The 18,755-nt window shown below is 53.1% G+C and overlaps 1 protein-coding gene across 2 annotated transcripts in view; it reads right to left on the reverse strand.

Moving 5' to 3' along the window:
- Positions 1-15,889, reverse strand: part of GPR68 (G protein-coupled receptor 68) — a 28,410-nt gene extending 12,521 nt beyond the window's left edge. The window contains exon 1 of one of the 2 annotated variants that reach the window (XM_057730309.1): positions 15,796-15,889. The gene's annotated coding sequence lies outside the window, so the exon portion shown is untranslated. Of the gene's footprint in view, positions 1-6,264; positions 6,417-15,795 lie in introns of those variants that run through there. The other variant, XM_057730308.1, reaches the window with a different exon arrangement.
- Between the last annotated feature and the right edge of the window lie 2,866 nt (positions 15,890-18,755).

An 18,755-nucleotide genomic window follows, 5' to 3' on the forward strand; every position in this document is an offset into this window, starting at 1 on the left:
TTCCTTCCTTCCTTTCTTGCCATACAGTAGCACGGCATGCAGGATCTTACTTCCCGACCATCGATCAAACCCGCGCCCCCTGCAGGGGAAGCGTGGAGTCTTAACCACTGGACCACCAGGGAAGTCCCAGAGGCTATTTCTGAGCGTAGAAGTCTGTGGGCTCTCCCTGATGCCATAAGAAAGGATGGGTTGGGGAGAAGTGCAGGACAGATTTAGTGATGAATGGCTGGCTACCCCCAGGACACAGTGACCAAAGAGAGCACCCCTGATTCTCTTTACAGGGCAGCCCGGCCTAACAGGACACGCACACACAGGCTGCCCACCATCAGCATCTACACCTGTGGGAACCACTGATGGCACTGTGTCCCCCCCCCACCGCTTTCCCCAGGGACCACCCTCTCTCCAGAGCCAGGCACTCCCCACCACACCGCTCTTCCTACTGAGACTTTGGAACTGCAGATGGAGAGATGAAGCTGACTTCAAGTCGGCTAGCCCAGGTCCTCTGTGAAATACCCACTCAGGAAGAGAAAAAGCGCCTGTACTGTGTTCTGCTTTCGTGCTAAGGTTTTTTCCTTTGATCTAAAACAGGAAGGAAGAACTAGAAACTAGGATGAACTAGGATGGCAGCGGTGGTGGTGGTGGTGACAGCACCACTCCCTCAGGCTAGAAGGTCCTGCCCTACCATGTGAGTCTCCCTAGGGAGGGTGAAGGCTAAACAGGCCAACTTGGTAAGATGTTCGTCATGGGGTCCTACTGTCTTCCCCATCGGTCCTCTACTGATTTGGGGCTAGTTGGGGTAAAGACCTTGGGGGCTCCCCAAGGGCTCTGACAAATACAAGAAATGTCTATCATGAGCTATCTGCTATTTGACTGCAGGGACATTCCCTGACGTGCGCACTGAAGGCTGGCCTTGGCCTTCCCAGGCCTTACACATCAGCACACACCTACATCACAGGAGCAGATACAAAGCGCTGCATTGCTACAAGTTCCAAAGTGGCCAGGTGTGAATTAGGATGGCTTTAAGAACCAAGAGGAGGACTGGCAGAGAAGCTCCCAAAGTGTGTTGGAAGCACGGGCTGAGCACCTTCCAAATATTTCCTGTTTTAAGCCCCACCTCAACCCTATTTTATAGGCAGGGCAACTGAGATGTAGAGGGCACCGGCATCTTGCCTAGGGTCACACAGCAGGGAAGCTGCAGAGCTGTCTGACTCCAAAGACAGGGCTCTGGACTCGTTTCCTGTGGCAGCTGAAACAGATTACCACCAATTTAGCAGCTTAAGACAACACACATTCCTTATCTTATAATCTGGTGGGCAACAGTGAGTCTCACAGGGCTAAAATCAAAGTGTCAGCAGGCTTGCATTTCTTCTGGAGGGTGTGGGGGAATATTCATCTCTTTGCTTTTTCCAGCTTCTAGAGGCTTCTGGCATTCCATCTTCAAAGCTGGCAGTGGCTGGCTGAGTCCATCCCACAATGCAACACCCTGACCTCTGCTCCCATCTTCACATCTCCTTCTCTGACCCTCCTGCCCTCTCTTCCACTTTTAGGGACCCTGTGATGGCACTGGGCCCACCCAGATAATCCACGACTATCTCCCTATTTGAAGATCAGCTGATTAGCAACCTTACTTCCGCCTGCTACCTTAATGTCCCTTTGCCACCTAAGGTAACATAGTTACAGGCTCCAGGGACCAGGAACTGAACATCATTTGGGGGCCATTTTTCTGCCTACCACAAGGCCCATATCGTTCTTATTTTAAGCCCTGTAGAGCAGCACTTATCAAATGCCAGCGTGCGCACCAGTCTCCCAGGACTCTTCTTTAAGGTGCAGATTCTGGTTCTGCAGGCCTGGGATGGGGCCCGAGCTTCTGCACTTCTAACCGGATTCCATGCCCATGAACCCAGGCCCACTTTCTCTCTTGCGCAGCCTCACAGTGATCCGTATAATCCCGCCCAAGGGTTTGGCACTTAATAAAAGCTTGATAACTAAGAAAGAGAGAGAAGGGGACAGCTGGGCCGGGGGGCCACGGGGGAGGTGGTGGTAAGGGAAGAAGAAAGAGAGGAAATAAATAAATAAAGACCCCACCCTCACCCCCACCCTGGGCAAAGTCTAACAAGGAGAGAGGAGGGAGCCTAATGAAAACAAAGCCACCTGGACCCGTAAGTAGAGCCATCGGCTAAGTGAGGTGAGGGCGATTTGTGGTACTTTCTGGGTGAGGGTGGGCTTTGAGCGGTGCCCTGAGAGTGGGGGATGGGCAGCGTGGACCCTTCAAGGCCTTTACTGTGAGGCCCAACACATGGCCTACCCACTTCCCGGCCTCTGTCCCTCCTTCCAAAACGTCCCTCACCCATCATCTCCACACTCTTCTCCCCATTCTTCAAGGACACTCCCCCCATGCTTCAAGGCAGTGTTTCTCAGGTGAGAGACACTGCATCTGTATCCCCTTTCAATGCAGGTTCCCAGGCCCTGCCCTGGACTCCCTGAATCAGAATCAGTGAGGGATAGGGTCCAAGAGGCTGTACGTTGAGCAATTCCCTTGAGTTTTTCTGACACACACCAGTTTGAGAAGCACTGTTTTAAGGGCGGCTCAAATGCCACTTCCTCCACACAGCCCTCCCTGACACGCAGGGGACAAGCAAATCTCCCTCTCCATCCCATCCCACAGCCTTAACCTGGGCCTTCCTTGGGTTCTTTGCATCCCTCCCTGGGCAACTTGAGACTTCGGAGCAGTGAGGCCTGGGTGTCTGATCACTGTGGCTGCCAGGGAGCTGGGACCAGGGCTCCTCACACAGACAGAAGGTGGCCCGTGAGATGGGAATGACAAAGGGCACTGGACAAGGGCACGGGGGTGGGTGCAGCAATCCTGCAAGGAAATTCTCCCAGCTTTAGTACTGAAGAGACCAAGAGTCGCCTGGTTGGTAAGAGGCAGCGCTGGGATTCAATCCAGGGTCTGAATTCATTGTATTTTAATAATTCCCAATGCAGCGCATGGAAATTTGCATGACCGTGTGTCAATGCCCATCTCCGCCTCTGGACAGTAAGCTCCAGGAGGAAGGGGGAGCGGGGTCTACTTTGTCCTGTGTCAGAGAGAAGGTGGTTTGGCCCAAAATGCACAACAAAAATGTGTTGAACGTTTGAATGAATAAATGAATCTAAACTCCATTTCTTTCTGCAGCCCGCCTGGAAGCCCGGCGTGGCTGAAATTGAAGTTAGGAGCTAACAAACCAGGGGAGGCAGGCAGGATATGGGATGAGGCAACAGGAAGAGGGTTGGTTTTCACTCTGAGGGCATGTGAGTGGGTGGCTGTGTGTGAAAATGCATTATGACAGAAGACTCAGAGACAGACTTTGGCCCCTCTTTGGAGACTGTGTGGTCTGTCTGAGCAGGTCTGAGCTGTCTGGGGCATCCTTCCCGCTCTGAGGCCAGGGCGCGAACCACAGGCCCCAAGGTTGCCATGGCAACTCCCTCCCCCACCTGCCACCCCTACCAGCCTACTGCCTCCAGTCCTGGAGTGCTCCAACCCATCAATTAATAAGCTAATAATGTCTGACAACAATCACTCCAAATACCCAGGCAGCAACCCTCTTGAGAAACAGATTTCTCCAGGGAGTAAGAGCTACAGAGATGCTCCTTCCACTCAGCTGGGGCCATCTGCTAAAATCTAGTTCTCTGAATTCAAATTACTCTCTCTCTCTCCCTGACTTCTCCCTCTTGTTTTAAAGGCATGGGGTTGGCAGAGTGGATGACTGAAGCCTCAGAGGTTCCAGGGAAACGGACAGTAGAGAAGCCGCCAGGTAGCACGCCTGCTTGCTCAACCCTGAATCAGGCCCAGAGAAACTGATCCTGACCAGACAGGCTCTGCGATAAGGCCCCAGTCATGGATATCTGTGTCTCTGCTGGTCTTCGCCTAGGAGAAACCCTACATCCTCTGCAAAGATTGTCACCATGGCACCCAGGGGAAAAAAAAAAAAAAAGCAAAAGGAAAGACTTTCAAGTTGCGGTAGGTTCAGGATGGTTGGAAATTGTTTGATATTCTTCTCATGGAGAGGTGGGGGTATAAGTCCCCTCCCCTTGAATCTAGGTGGGCTCTGCGACTACCTGACCAATAAAATAAAGTGGAAGCCCCACTGTATCAGCTTCTGAGTCCAGGTCTAAAGAGACTGGCAGCTCCTACTTCCTGTCTCTTGGGATAGTTGCTCTTAAAATCTAGGTGCCATGCTATAAGGAAGCCCAAGAAGCCTCAGAGGAAACTAGACCCTGGGCGACAGCCCAGCTGACAGCCAGGATCCACTGGCTTACCACACAGTGTGTAACTTTGGAAGAAGACCCTCTGGCCCCAGCTGGGCCATCTCAGCTGATGCTGCAAAGAGCAGAGATAAGCTATCCCCACCAAGCCCTGACCAAACTGCAGATTTGTGAGCAAAACAGATGAGTTATTTTAAGCCACTATCTTCTAAAGTGGTTTGTGATGTAACAAAAGATAACTGGAACATAAGTATTTTTTTCCCCCCCAAATCATCTAAGGGTTTATCACACTATGTGAGGTCGGTGTAATAATCTCCATTTTTCCTATGAGATACTAAGACTCAGAGAGGTAAGGCATCTTGTTTGAGGCCAGACAGATAGGAAAGATGAAACTGTTTTCCACTCTTTGTTTGCTGTTAGAGGAGTCTTACTTCCCTACAGTGTGGGCTGTACCCAGAAGGGTGCAACATAATAGTAACAACAAGAATACTCAGAGCTAAGGACTTCCCTGGTGGTCCAGTGGGTAGGACTCCCCTGGTGGTCCAGTGCGTAGGACTCCATGCTGCCAGTGCCGGGGGGGCCAGGCTCAATCCCTGGTCAGGGAACTAGATTCGCATGCATGCTGCAACTAAGAATTCGCATGCCACAATCAAGGATCTGCATGCTGCAACTAGAAAAAAAAAAGATCCTGCATGCTGCAACAAAGACCCGGCACAGCCTAAATAAACAGGTAAATATTAAAAAAAAAAAAAAAAGAATATGCAGAGCTAACATTTAGGGGGCACTGCAAGGCTTTCAAGATAAGATCTTTACCTGTATGATCGCATGCTCTAGAAAATATGCTCTATTATCATGCCCATTTCACAGATGGTGATACCGAGCCTTAAAAGAGGGTATGTGACTTGCCCAAAGCAATAGCTCTAAGTGGAAGAGTGCAGATTTGAACCCAAGTCATCTGGTTCTGGAACTAGGTTCTCAAGTGTAGATACTCTAATCTACATAGACTAAAGCATCTACGTTGCTCCAGCCCTGCTTCCTCTGTTAGGCTCAGGAATTCTTTTCTCTCCTTCCTTCTTTTAGAAGCTTAAGTGTGTTGGTGGGCATGAAGGGTGAAGCCAAACCTAAACATATCATCTCAGCTTTGTAGAGTTTCAAGCCATTCCCATATCTTTTTTGTCCTCACAGCTCCTCTGTGAAGTGGCGTGGCTAGTACTAATCTCCATTTTACAGAGGCCCAGCCACAGCATGTGACCTGCCCAAGGCCACACAGCCTCTGGCTCCAAGTCAGTGCCTTCTCCTCTGCCCACCCCTAAACCCCAAAGAGCGGTTCGGTTCGCTGTGCTCCAGCTCCAGGATTACGTGGGCCCGCTGATTACACGCAGGGGCGCGGCCAACCAGCCCCCAAACCCGGCTCTCCTTTAGCCAATCACGGAGGGGGCAAGCTTTCCCCTCCTCGGTGGCAGGGGGGCTTATTCTGGAGCTGTAATCCCGCCCTGTGTCTGATGAGCTGCCCTTCGCGTTAAAGGGACGGGACCGCGCAGATTTGGGGCAAGGAAAGGAAAGTCTGGCCCACACGGCATCTCTGGATCACCAGTGCCTTTGAGCTCTAGGATGAGAAGGGTTAGCAGTCTGACTTTTTTTTTGGGGGGGGGGGGGGGGGCGGGGGAGAGAAGGGAAGTAATTACCAGGTGGCCACGGAGCCAGCCAAGGGGATGGCTGCTTAAAGCCAGCGGCAACCGCAGGCGGAGACATCCCGCCGGGCTGCCTCGCCGCTGCCGCGCCTGCCCGCCGCCGTCACGCACCTGCGGGGCCGCTCCGGGCGCCCGCCCTTGGCCTCCGCGCGCCGCCCAGCCCCGCGCGCACGTGGGGGCCGGGGGCTCGCACCCTCTCGGCGCGCTCACAGGGCGGCGCGGAGCTGGATGCCGGGGGCCCGGGCCGGCCGCTGCCCGCACGCGCGCCGGGGACCCCACCACGGTGGCGAGAGCAAGAGGACGGGCTCCGGGGATGGGGGGCACGTACCTGCGCGGCGACAGGCCGGGGCGCCGGCCGCAGTCACCCCCGCGCGTCGCCCGCGTCCCTCCTATGGCCGGCGCCCGGCAAGCAGAGTGGACACTGTGTCCTCGGGCTGCTGGCGGGGGTGGTCTGGGGACGCAGATGGCCCGCTTCCTGGCCGGGCTCCTCTCCTCCTCCTCGGAATACCGAGCCACAGTGTGCCCCGATTCCCGCCTCCCCCTCCACCCGCCCCCCTCGGGCACACCCAGCCCCGCCCGTCAGCGTTTCTCGGCGACCACAGGCCAGAGGCTAGGCGCCGCCGGGCAGAGCCGTGGTCAGTCGCGCAGACCCGTCCCGGAGGCGCAGCGCTCCCCGCCCCCCACTGCATCCTGTCCCCGGGACGGGCTCGGAGCTGCCAGCGTGGGCTCCCCCTGGGCCCGGCTGCAAAGGGACGAGGGTCCTTCTCCAGCCACATCCAGAACCCCTAGGTAAGGAGAGTCCCTGAAGCGACCCTTCCGTGCTGTTCACCTCTGTGTCCCCAGCGCCAGCACATCAGTAGCCATTCAGTAGATGCAGTGTCCTGTTGCTGTCAGGGCCACCCTCCATCTCTCCACCTCGCAGGACCTCGGTGCTGAGGCCCAGAGAGGAGGGCGAGGGCAGGGCGGCTGGGCGGTGGGCAGGTGGGGGTGGGTCTGCACTTAGGTTTGCTGTCTCCTGGATGCCTGATCTGGTGCCTTCCAAGGCCTGGGTGTGCCTGCAGCAGGGGTGGCCAGGGACAGCATAGAGGACCTCCTCCTGGTTTTGCTGAGAAGGCAAGAAGACTTTAGGGCCCTCTGCCCCACAAGCTCACAGACAAAAACAATAACAATAGTCATGGCTCTGGGTTTTTGAGTACTTACTGTGTGCCAAGCACTGTTCTAAGCACATAAATGCATGAATTCTTTTGATCCTCACCTCTCTATGAGGTAGATACTATTATTATCCCCATTTTACACATGGGGGAATGAGGCACAGAGAAGTCAAGTAACTTGCCCAAGCTCACACAGGTAATAAGTAGAGGTAATGAGATTCAAACCCAGGCAAGTGAGTCCAGAGCCCTCATCACCACCTGCATCTTATCCCAAGCCACCCTTGGCTCTACCCTCAGCATCTTCTGCTGTTTCACATCTGCACACCTTTACCTCCTGTGACCCTCTCCACTCAAAAGACCTCCCGCCCCCATCTCCTGAACTCTTGCCGCAGTTTTAAGATGCAAAAGTCACCTCCCCTATCAAGCCTTCTTGGTTGTCCCAGGTGATTTATACTGAGCCCCCTCCCTGCTCGCTTGGCTCCCTGCCCAGCATTCTTTGCACTGCCCACAGCTACCTCTCAGCAGGACCCTCATTCCCGGCCCAGTGCCTGGCTCAGAGCAGGGTGCTCTATTCCTGTTTCTGAAGTGAGTGTCTGGGACTGGCTGCTGCAGGAGTCCGGAGTAGCTCCTGTGGTTGGCGGTCAGGACAGATGGACAGGGGTTAGGGATGGATGGTGGCTGGAGTGCAGGTGGGGGAGGTAAAGAAGCAGATTGAAGGCTCACCTGCTACTCCTCTGGGCGGCTCAAAGCTCCACAGTTTGTAACTTGGCTGCTAGGTGAGTCTGGAAGGAAATGGACAGTGGGCAGGAGGGCAGAAGACACCTTGGCAGGGGAGGGAGAAGGAGCAGGGGGAGGGAGGGCATTTTGCTTTTCCTGTTGGGCACATGCCCAGCAACCTCCCAGAAGGCTCCTGGTCCTCAATTTGAAATTCCTTCTTCTTGCAAAATCTTCACAAATGGAGTTTTCTGGGTTAACTACTCATGCCATAAAAATGCACAGACACTTTTTAAAGATTGCCATACTGAAAGTAGTTGTTAAGAGTTTGGCTTGGAAAGCCAGAATGCCTGAATTCCAGAGTTTGAATTTCAGCTCTGCTACCTGCTAGTAGGGTGACCTTGGACAAATCCCTTAACTTCTCGGTGCCGGGTTCCGTGTGTGTGAAATGGGGACATGGCTTCAAAAGGAGGTTGAGATGATTGCATTAGTTAAATCAAGTAAAGCACTTAGCTCAACACCCAGCACTTATTAAGGTTCAATAGATGTTAGCTGTTATTATTGTCTACTCTAAATACCCTCTTATACCCGGCTCTTATCTTTTGAATGTTTACTATAGTTTTATTCTCTGCCTTTCGCAGATCAGGAAACTGAGGTTCAGTGAATTGCCTAAGGCCACTCAGTTCTGAGTGTCTAAGCCAGGACTTTAGAATAGAGTCCTAGTTGTGAAGCTGCTTCCTGCAGCAATTCTGTTCTGTCTCATCCTATCCCTCCAGGAAAGAAGTGGGGTGTTAAAGCCCATCATCAGTTGCTAGATCCAGGATTCTGACTCTCAGGGGTACAGTGCATGCTGTGTAGAAAGTTTATTACAAAGTGAATCCTGCCAGGGCTGTCACATGGCACAGTTCCAGGTGTGGGGCCAAACACACTGTAACCTGTCAGGTGGTGGCCTTTGGAGTCGGGGCCATGTGGCAGTACTTGGTGGTCCTGTCTCCCTGCCTCTCTTTTTCTAGCCCACAGCCTCTGTTTACAGATGTCCAAACATATCAAGAAGCTTTCACAGTCTAAACAGTCTTCAATTAAAACAAACTCCATTTTGACTCACACTTCATTTTTCAGAGAGAGAACAGCATGGTACCTATACTCTTACTTAAAGATCCAGAATTGGCCTGTGGAATAAAAGGTTGGCATCTCTGGCCATGTTCTCCCTAAGAAAATGCTAAATCAGATTTGGAGAAGCAAAGAGATTCATTGCACTGCCTGCCAGGTTGCCTTTTGGCTAGACTTTGCTGTGTTTCGTGGTGTTAAGATGTCTGGTCCTTGGCAGGGCCAGCAGAATTTGTAAACAAAATCTGGCATTGGCCATATAAACAACAAACAGCTCATTTAGTTAAAATGAAGCATGTGTTGTTTTCCAGAACCTTTCGGGACCTAGAGAATGGTAAATTATGGCCCATGCTCATGGAATGCTGATTTGAGATGCTGCGCTAATAACTGTCTTTCTCACCCACAGAAATCCTCTCCCACATTGGGCTGGGCTCCGGAGACGTGGTCAGTATTTCTCCATACCCGGCACACGTGACGATTATGTCCATTTCTTCTTTTCCAGCCTCTCATGGGTTTTTGGTCTTGGCGTTTGCATTTTCCCAGTGTCAAGCCCAAGGAGGCACACAGCAGGGGCTCAGAGATGGCGGCTGATGGAAAGGATGGAAGAGCTTGTTGCTGCAGGCCGGAAGCGTGCAGAGGACTTTTTATTGGTGCGCCCAGATCCACTCTTCACGGTTCTCCATCCCACTCTCCTGACTGTATCACAGGGTTCCCTCACTCTCTGACTTCTGTTGGGTTAGGCCAAGGGGAAGCGCTCACTGGGATCAGAGGGTGGCCGGGGACTGGGATCGGGGGAGGAGTATTTATCCCCCCGCCAGGCTGGCTGCCTCCCTTTACTGCAGCCGTCTGCTCCTGTTGGAGTCTCTCTCCGAGTCTCTCTCCTGAACTGCTCTCCCCGCTTCCTCCTCCCGGCCTGGGGACAGTCACAGCTCCCCAGAGAGGCTAGTCCCAGGGTGCTGCACCATCCTGCGCTGGTGCCCTTAACCCCACCCACACCCTTGGAAACTGTCCCTCTGTAAACCTCTCCCCAGTCCCTCTGCCTGAGTGGCCTCTGCTTCCTGCCGAGACCCCGACTGATGCAGAAGTGGATGTTACCAGATGCGCCTTCACGGCAAACTCACACAAATGGAAGGATGTGTGCATATTTCAGAATGCAGACAGATTATCTACTTTAAAAAATGACTGTTTTTTCCAGTTCATTCTTCCAATGAGCGCAGCTGGCCAGTCCCAGAGATCTCTCCTTATCCCCCAAACGACGGAATGAGTCCCTACTTCCTCACTCGGCTCCTGTGCCAGCTCACCTCTGGCCCCACTAAGCCCCAGGCCTCCTCTTGCAGATCCCCCTGCTCTGCACCTCCTGTCACTGAGAGCTTGTTAGCTCCTCATTCAGGTGGACAACTTTCTTTTTGAGAAATACTCGCCACTGCCGGGTCAAGCAACTCCCAGGATGGTTTCAGGCAACAAGGAGCTGGGTTTCCTGAAAATTGTCTTTTCTGGCATTGACCACAGTCCAGCAGGCTCGGGCCTGAGCTGATGAATCAGACAGCCGACCTGATTAACGCCACAGTGTTGTTTCCGCTCCCACTCAGATAATCTGTGGGCTCTCAGAGTGTGACTAACGTGGACACCCGAATGCAGGAAATGCTGAGCTCAAGTCCAGGTGAAGCGTGAGCACACACACCTGAAGAGCTGGGGAAACTGTGTTGTGCTCCCGGCTAGGCTGTGGACTCCTGGAGGAGGCCTTCAGGCTGGGCTTGCTCAGGCTGAGGCAGTTGGGAGAGGGCATAGCATCTGAATGTCTGGGTTCAAATCCCATATCTGTTGTGCTCTGGTTGTGTGAGCTCTGGCAAGTTATTCAGCCTCCTGGAGCCTCAGTTTTTTTCTTTAAAATGAGGTTAATGGAGATGGGTATAAGAATGAAACATAAAGGTGCTCTCAAGAAATCTGGTTGACACAGAAAGCAGGAGCCCAGCCTAGCAGGTGCAAAAAGAGCAGGTTATGTTGGGAAGGCAAAAAAGAGGGCTTGACTGACTGAAGTGGGGTGGGCCAGGCCAGGCCGGGGTTGACCAGCCTCTTCCTTGGTTCTCTTGCTTATGGAGAATGGATTGAATCTTGGCTCTTTACACTGGTTGAGTGACCTCAGAAAGTCACATGACCTCTCTGTGCCTCAGTTTCCTGATCTGTGAAATGGGGATAATAACAGTACCTCACAGGGTTGTTGTATTACATGAGTTAATAAGAATAAATCTCTTGGTCTTCTCTGCTGGTGCAGTGGTTAAGAATCCACCTGCCAATTCAGGGGACAAGGGTTCGAGCCCTGGTCCTGGAAGAGGCCACATGTCATGGAGCAACTAAGCCTGTGCCCCACAACTAATAAAGCCCACACACCTAGATCCCGTGCTCTGCAACAAAAGAAGCCACCACAATGAGAAGCCCCCATTCTCTACAACTAGAGAAAGCCCACGTGCAGCAGCCAAAACCCAACACAGCCAATAAATAAACTAATTAATTAAAAAAAAAAGAATAAATCTCTTTCAACTATGCCTACCTTTAGTGGGCGCTCAATAAATGTTAGGACACCCTCTTTATTCAGTGCCTGCGAAAGGCTTATGTGTGCCCCTCTGGCTCAGGTTCCCCAAACTCTTCCAGACTTATCTGTCTGGGGCCCCTAAAAGGAATGCTTCGAAGCTCCCTGCAGCTTCCCTGGATAAGCTTAGGTGCCTCTGATGGGGTGTGGGTGGTAGGATGGTGAGAAAGGGCTGAAATGAGAGAGGACTGGCAAAGAATTTGTAGCCTATATGCAGTCTCACCCAGAAAATCTTGGTGAAAATTCTCTCTCTGTGCTGGGCTTCAGACCTTGCCTGGCCTGCTCCCAGGCTGTCGGCTGGTGTCCTGGGAGTGATAACAGTGCCAGAGAAGCAGTGTAGCCTCAAAATTAGGAGATGCTCCCTGGAGCCAGACAGGTTCAAACCCCAGCTCTGCCATCTGCCAAGTTATCTAACCTCTCAGGGCCACATCTGTGAAGTGAGGCTGATAAGAATGGCACCTAACAGAATGTTGTGTAATGTGCTCCGAACAGTTCCCGGCCCAGCGTAAGTGCTAGGAAAATGTCAGCTATTGTTAATACACCACCAGCCGCAGTGCCCTCTGACTACCAGGGGACAGCGGTTGTGGCAGCCAGAATAATTGGCCTCTTTCAAGGTTGTCCATGTCCTAATCCTCGCAACCTTAAATAAATTGCCTTACATGGGTAAAGGGACTTTGCAGATGTGATTAAGTTAAGGATCTGGAGATGGGAAGATTATCCTGGGCTGTCCAAGGTGGGCCCAATAAAATCACAAGCGTGAAAGATGGAGGCAGAAGCCAGAGAGTGTCAGAGTGAAGCAGGGTGGGAGAGACAGCCATTGTTGGCTTTGAAGGTGGGGCTTGACCATGAGTCAAGAAATGCAGGCGGCTTCTAGAAGGTGAAAGAGGCAATTAAATGGATTTTCTCCTACAGCCTCCATAAAGGAACTCAGCCGGGAATCCCATTTCTGACCTCCAGAATTGTAAGATAATCAACTTATGTTGTTTGAAGCCTCCGAGTTTGTGGTAATTTGTTACAGCAGCAATAGGGAACTCATACAGCTGCCGAGACCCCACACAGCTGCATCCTTGAAGGAGGCACCATGTTGAGTCTCCTCAGTGTGTTGAGTACCTGTGGTGTCATCCATACTGCTTGCCTTCTGGACGTGTGGCGAACACACTGGACCCTGGAACGGATGTCCCCTGGGCAAAGGCACTGCCAGGGATGGACTTATTCAGGGGCAAGAGAGCTCAGGCCAGGCTCAGTTGGTTGAACAAGGCCTCCTGGAGAAGTTGAACCCTCAGCAGGGCCTTGAAGGATGGAGGGTGTGGGGTTTGGACAGGGAGGAGGAAGGAAAGGCATTACTGGAAGCAGCCCAGTGGGATCAAGGTGAAGGAGTCAGCCTAGTTATTCATTCATTATTTGTTCATCTGTTCCTTCAACACCTGTGCTCCAGGCCCTGTGGGGGGTACCTGGATAGTGGAGTAAGATAGACCTGGTGGAAGCCAATACGCCATTCTAATAAAACATGACAAGCCTTACAGCAGGAGAAGTATGGGGCACATCAGGATGGACTTCCTGGAGGAAGTGACCCTTCATCACAGGATGAACTGAAGGTTTGTTCTTTATCGCTTTGGGCTCTGTGTGGTGCTCTACACTCAGCAGGTGCTGACTGATAGGAGTTTAGCCATATAAAGTTTGTTATTCCCTGTCCAGTTCTGTCCTAATCCATTTTATCACACTAAGGAGAAAGTCTCAGATGGGTGCCATTATGTCCCCAGCACCACTTTAATTCTTGCTAATCTCCCTTTGTAACCTAGAGAGCCAGCCTCAGGCATATTCTGCAGGCAAGAGGTGCTAATTAAAGTTTAATACCACTGCTTGGTTTTCCTTGTTTTGATTTATTTAATTACCTTCCTTTTGTGACAGGCGGCACTGATTTTCCACTTCTGGGAGTAGAACACAATTTCTCTTAAAATTTTATTAAAAATAAGTGTATTTATGTGGAATAGAACCAAGAGTTGGGGGTTCTTCTTCTTGTCTTGGAATTGATCCCTGGGGCCAGTTGAGAATGGGTCTGAATACTCCTTCAGGACCTCCCATCCTAACCCCCACCCCCAACACACACACTCAGAACTGAGGGAGGGCAGAGTGGGAATTGGGATCAGAGGTGAGCACTGATTGGCTATGAGATTCTGCTGGAGAATTCTAGAGCTGGGGGTGGGGTTGCTGCAGGGAGAGGAGCCCAGGGGATGGGGTCTGCTTAGGCAGGGGACATGCTAATCTGCTCAGTGTGCCTCTTGGGACAGGAAGAGAAGAAACCTGGAGAGAGACAGGTGGCAGCCAGCGGACAGTGAGTGGCCTACATGCCCTCCAATTGTCATGCAGGGTTGTGAGGCTGAGTGGATGAGGAAGATAGCTGACAGCTCCCAGGAGGGGTGGGAGCCAAGGAGCCTTGGAGGAGACCTTGCGGGAGCCAAGGCTTCCGTGTCAAGGATCTGGCTAGTAGGGAGGCCCCCGGGGACCTCTGAGGAACTCTGCCATGTGCCCCTGAGGAGCCGCACAGGGGACAGCAGGGCCAGCGCAGGCTGGGCAGTGAGGACAGATGCCCAGTGGTGGCAGGTTGCATCAGGGGACACAGACTCCTGTCCCTCTCCCCCCTTCCCCCAACACACTGAGAGAGCCAGGCCCTGGAGGAGTGGAGAAGAAGGAGGGTGTCTTGGGCCCTGACCTCTTTATTTAAAAAAATTTTTTTATTAGAGTATAATTGCTTACAATGTTGTGTTAGTTTCTGCTGTGCAACAAAGTGAGTCACTATATGTGTACATATATCCTCTCCGTCTTGGACCTTCCTCCTGCCTACCCCCCATCCCACCCATCTAGGTCATCACAGAGCACTGAGCTGAGCTTCCTGTGCTTTATAGCATGTTCCCACTAGCTATCTGTTCTACACACGGCTGTGCATTTATGGGCCCTGATCTCTCTTTAGACCCTCTTTGTCCTCAGCTGGGGATCCCAGGGGTCGTTCTGAGGTATCAGGGTTTGTACCCAAGGTACCAAAAAAAAGTGATGGACTCTGCCCAAGAAGCTTTGAGGAGCACAGGGGAGATCTGAAAATAGTGATGGCAAGTTTCAAGTTTCTATTCCCTGAATAGAGGTTCTGCAGGAATCCAGTCTCCAAAGTAAAATATTCAAAGGAAAACAACATGCACATTATAAAATGGAACTTGAATGGCTAGGTTTTTAAAAGTCTGATTTGGAAGGGAAAACTGGGATTGACAGAGCAATGACAATACTCTGATAACAGCTGTGACTGGAGAATGATGGGCAGAAGGAGCCACACTACGGGACCCCAACCTACAAAAGCACCTGATCAAGAGCAGGGCAGTCAGGGTAGCCTTCCTGCAAGAGGTGAATTCTGGACTGAAACCTGCAAGGGGACTAGGAGGTATCCTGAGAATCCTCCCAGTGGCCTGTGGGTGTGTGGATATAGAAGGGGCCCTTTGAGTATTGATGGTGGGGGTGTGGGGGTTTCTAATTAGTCCTGGGGTGTATTGCTGGGGGCAGGTGCTCCCTGAGTCAGCTTAGTCACTTGGGGCAAGAAGGAGAAGCAAGGTGGACCTCCCCCCCGTTACTTCTTGAATGACAGTCTGTCTCCCCAGCTACCATGTGAGCTGTCTGGGCAGGGACCATCTCCCTCCACCTGAGGCTACTGCCTCGCTGAGAGCCCATTTGCTGAATGACTCCATGGAGGGAGGGGTCATCTGAGACAGTTAAAGGAGATGACGCCTCAGCAGCCCAGGCATCACCAGGCAGGGGTTCAGTAGATCCTAGCTCGCCCCCACCCTCCTCTCCCTCAGGAAAGCGCGCAGCCTGGGACCGGGTCCTTGGACTCCTCCCCCAGTGCTCTCCCACCCCCAACCCCCGCCCCCCGGCTTAGCTGCAGTGACCCAGCGGCTGGCCATTTCCCCAGGGGGCCTGGACAGAGTTGGACTTGGAGATCTGCCTCTAGGGGCCCTGGGCAGGGCAGCCCCCCAACCCTGGCCCGCAGCGCTCCAAACGCCACCCTCGCGGCACACCCTCCGGGCAGGCAGGAAGCTGGGCCCCCAAGGCACCATCAGTTTGGACCCTGGAATGCCAGGGTCCTTCCTCCGGGCCCTTCCCCCTCTCCGCTCCCCACAGAGGCCTCTTCCCGAGACTGGGTTTTGAATCTTCTGTCCCAGGAGGGGGCGGGGGCCGGCCTTGCCGAAGCTCGGGGGTCCCCTGCGCCGCCCGCCCGCCCGCCGTCCCGGCCCCGCCCCAGCCGCCGGGGCGCACTCACCTCTCCCGGGTCCCGGTGCCGGAGGCCAGGCCGCGGCTGCGTGCCGCCCGGCTGAGCCCACCGCCGGAGGGCGGGAGGGGCGGACGGCCGCGCGGCGGCGGCGGGGACCGGGGGCCGGCGGGGGCGTGGTGCGGGCGGCCCCGCGCTCCGGCTCCGGCTCCCGCTCGGGCTCGGGCTCCCGCTCGCCCGCGCGCCGCGCAGCCACCTGGAGGCGGAGGAGGGGGCGGAGGCTCGCGGCGGATCCGCGGCGGCGGGAGCGAGGCAGCCCCCGCGGCCTGGGCAGGATGCGGCTTCCAGAGGGGCTCCTCAGGGCCATCGCTCTCCCGTGGGGGACACGCAGGGGCCCGGAGGCGTCTTCTCCGCCTGCTTATTTGGGGTCTCTTGCGGGGAGGGGAGGTGGGGAGCAGGTGGCCGGCTTGCCTCTGCCAGCTCTCAGACTTGCCTGTGCCCTGTGATTCGGTGAACTTGACCTCAGTGGGCTGGGCTCAAAAGCCAGAGCTTGGAAAGGGGAGGACATGTCTGAGCTCTGCCGTGACCCCCGCCTCTTCCCAGGCGCGTCCCAGGCCCGCCAGGCCCGCCCCCCCCTGCAGGCTCCTGCCTGACTTCACGCCGTCCACTCTGCCAGGCGGAGACCACTGCCCTACTTTACGGATGGAGCGGTTCCCCCGCCTCTCGGGTCTATCAGCTTCCCCAGGCCCACTCTCTCTGCTCTACCCCGTGGAGAAGGGCAAGGAGGGAGAATGGAAGGAGCGAGGCGCCTGGGGGAGTTTCCAGCCTCCAGACTCGGCTAGAGTGGCCTCTGTGTACCCTGTGCGGAAAAACACTGCGCTCAGCGGCATCCACTAGGACGATCGGCTCTGCAAACCAGCTGTTCTTCTTTTTGATGTTCCTCCTTCTTGGCCCCTTCTTCTCAGTTTTCTGTCTTTTCCTTTCAGCCCACCCCTTTTAGGGGATGCTGCCAGTAGGGCGCTGGAGCCAGTCTGTATTGTCTTGTGAGAGCAGATTTGTGAGTTTCCTGGAATTTTGCAAGCCAGTTGTTAAACACAGCCATCATTAAAAATGAATTTATGTAAACCTACGCATAACATATTAAAAACAATGTAATAAGTACTCAAAATGTGCCACTTCATAATTATCTTAGTTACCTGTGCTCTTGAGGTTATTTATACCTGTTGCATCTGCATGGAGGCAATGTTATATAACAGGGTACACAGCACATCTCTTTCCACCACTGTGGTAACACCATGGTGGCAGCTTGAAGTCGGCCATGGTTGAGAGTATTTACGCCACAGAAACTGGCAAGTGTTACCAATCAGGGCTTGATTTATGTCTTCTGCAGTATCTAGTCTCTTGACTTAAGAAAGTGATGGGGAAAAATGTAAATAGTGCAAACTTAAAAGTGTGTCTTGGGTGAATATTACAGCAAGTAAACTATATTTCTAGTTTTAAAAAAGTGTGCTGTGTCTGTAAGCCCTTACAATGTGAACAGCACAAAAAATTGAGGAAATTTGGCCAGCATTCAGAAATCACTATCTGACCACTACCTGTCACGTCATCAACAGATGAGTGAAGTTCTGATATACAGCTTTGGCTTGTTTCCCTTTAATCTTACTTGCTAACATAAAGAAAACATCAACTGACATTCATATTAGAACTACACATTCCTCAGTTGCCAGCATAGGTTGGATATAAATACACATGTCTGGAAAAAATCAGTGCGCACTCTAAGAGAATCAATTGGCTGTATGGATTTTGCAATAAAAATATTATGTATTTTATATATTATGTAGTGTATTTGTAAATTATGTCACAATCCTTTGTATCTGTAAATATGTGTGTGTGTGTGTGTGTGTGTGTGTGTGTGTGTGCGGTGTGTGTGTACTCCCTCACCCTGGTTGGTTGATAAACATTTTGGCTGGATATCTGTCGTTGCCTGGTGCTTCCCAAGGTTTGTCCTATGCTTTCTAATTTTGTTTTATTTTATCCCAGCATGTGGGATCTTTCAGTTGCAGCATGCGGAATTCTTTAGTTGCGGCATGTGGACTCTTTATTGCGGCATGACCAGGGATTGAACCTGGGCCCCCAGCATTGGGAGTGCGGAGTCTTACCCACTGGACCACCAGGGAAGTCCGGTCTAATTTTCTCACTTTAATGTTCTCTGCAGGGTGAGCCTCTCTTGTCCCACGGATGATCCCAAATCTCTCTCCAGGCAGAACTCACTGCTGAGCTGTGGGCATGAATAGCCAGTGGCCACTGGGATATTTCCCAGATGCTGGGTCATTGCAGTGCAGAGAGGGTGGGTGCTGGGAGCTCAGAAGGGACATGACCTGGGGTGCCCCCCCTCAGCAACAGGACCTTGCGGTACTGCCCAGGAGGACCATCGCCTGGCATGGCTGTGTGTGCAAGTGAAGTGTCAGAATTGGAGCCAGCTGATGGGCTGAGGGACAGGGCATGGGGAGGAGGGTGGGGGCATCATACACTGCCTGGAGGGATGAGATGGGGAGGACATGGAGCAGCGCGTTGAGCACTTTGAGTTGGCGGTGTCTCGGGACATCCAAGCTGGAAACGGATCTGGAGGTTCTGGGGAGAGGTTGGGTTGTAGATACGTCTGGAGCCTCTGGGAACAGATTGTAATGAACGTTGTGGATGTGTATGAGCTTGTCTGGGGCAGAGGATGGAGGGATAAGAGGGCTGGGTTTGTCTTGAGGTGAGCCGAGTTGAGGTGAGCCAAAGGACCAAGCCACAAAGGGATGGGGGTGGCAGGCGTGGAGGTCACCTGGGGCGTATGTCCCGAGGTGTCATGAGGGCTGAGCTGAGGCAAGCAGACTAGCTGGCAGGCTACCGCCCATCCCTGGGGCCCAGGGGGGGTGTGTGACCTAGGATGAGAACAGCTGGCTAAGACGGGGCGGGGGGCAGATTCCAGGATATTCTCAGGTCCAGGATGTGACATAAAATGTGGA

The sequence above is a fragment of the Hippopotamus amphibius genome, chromosome 4, assembly GCF_030028045.1.
Source record: "Hippopotamus amphibius kiboko isolate mHipAmp2 chromosome 4, mHipAmp2.hap2, whole genome shotgun sequence".
In the NCBI taxonomy this organism is placed as follows: domain Eukaryota; kingdom Metazoa; phylum Chordata; class Mammalia; order Artiodactyla; family Hippopotamidae; genus Hippopotamus; species Hippopotamus amphibius.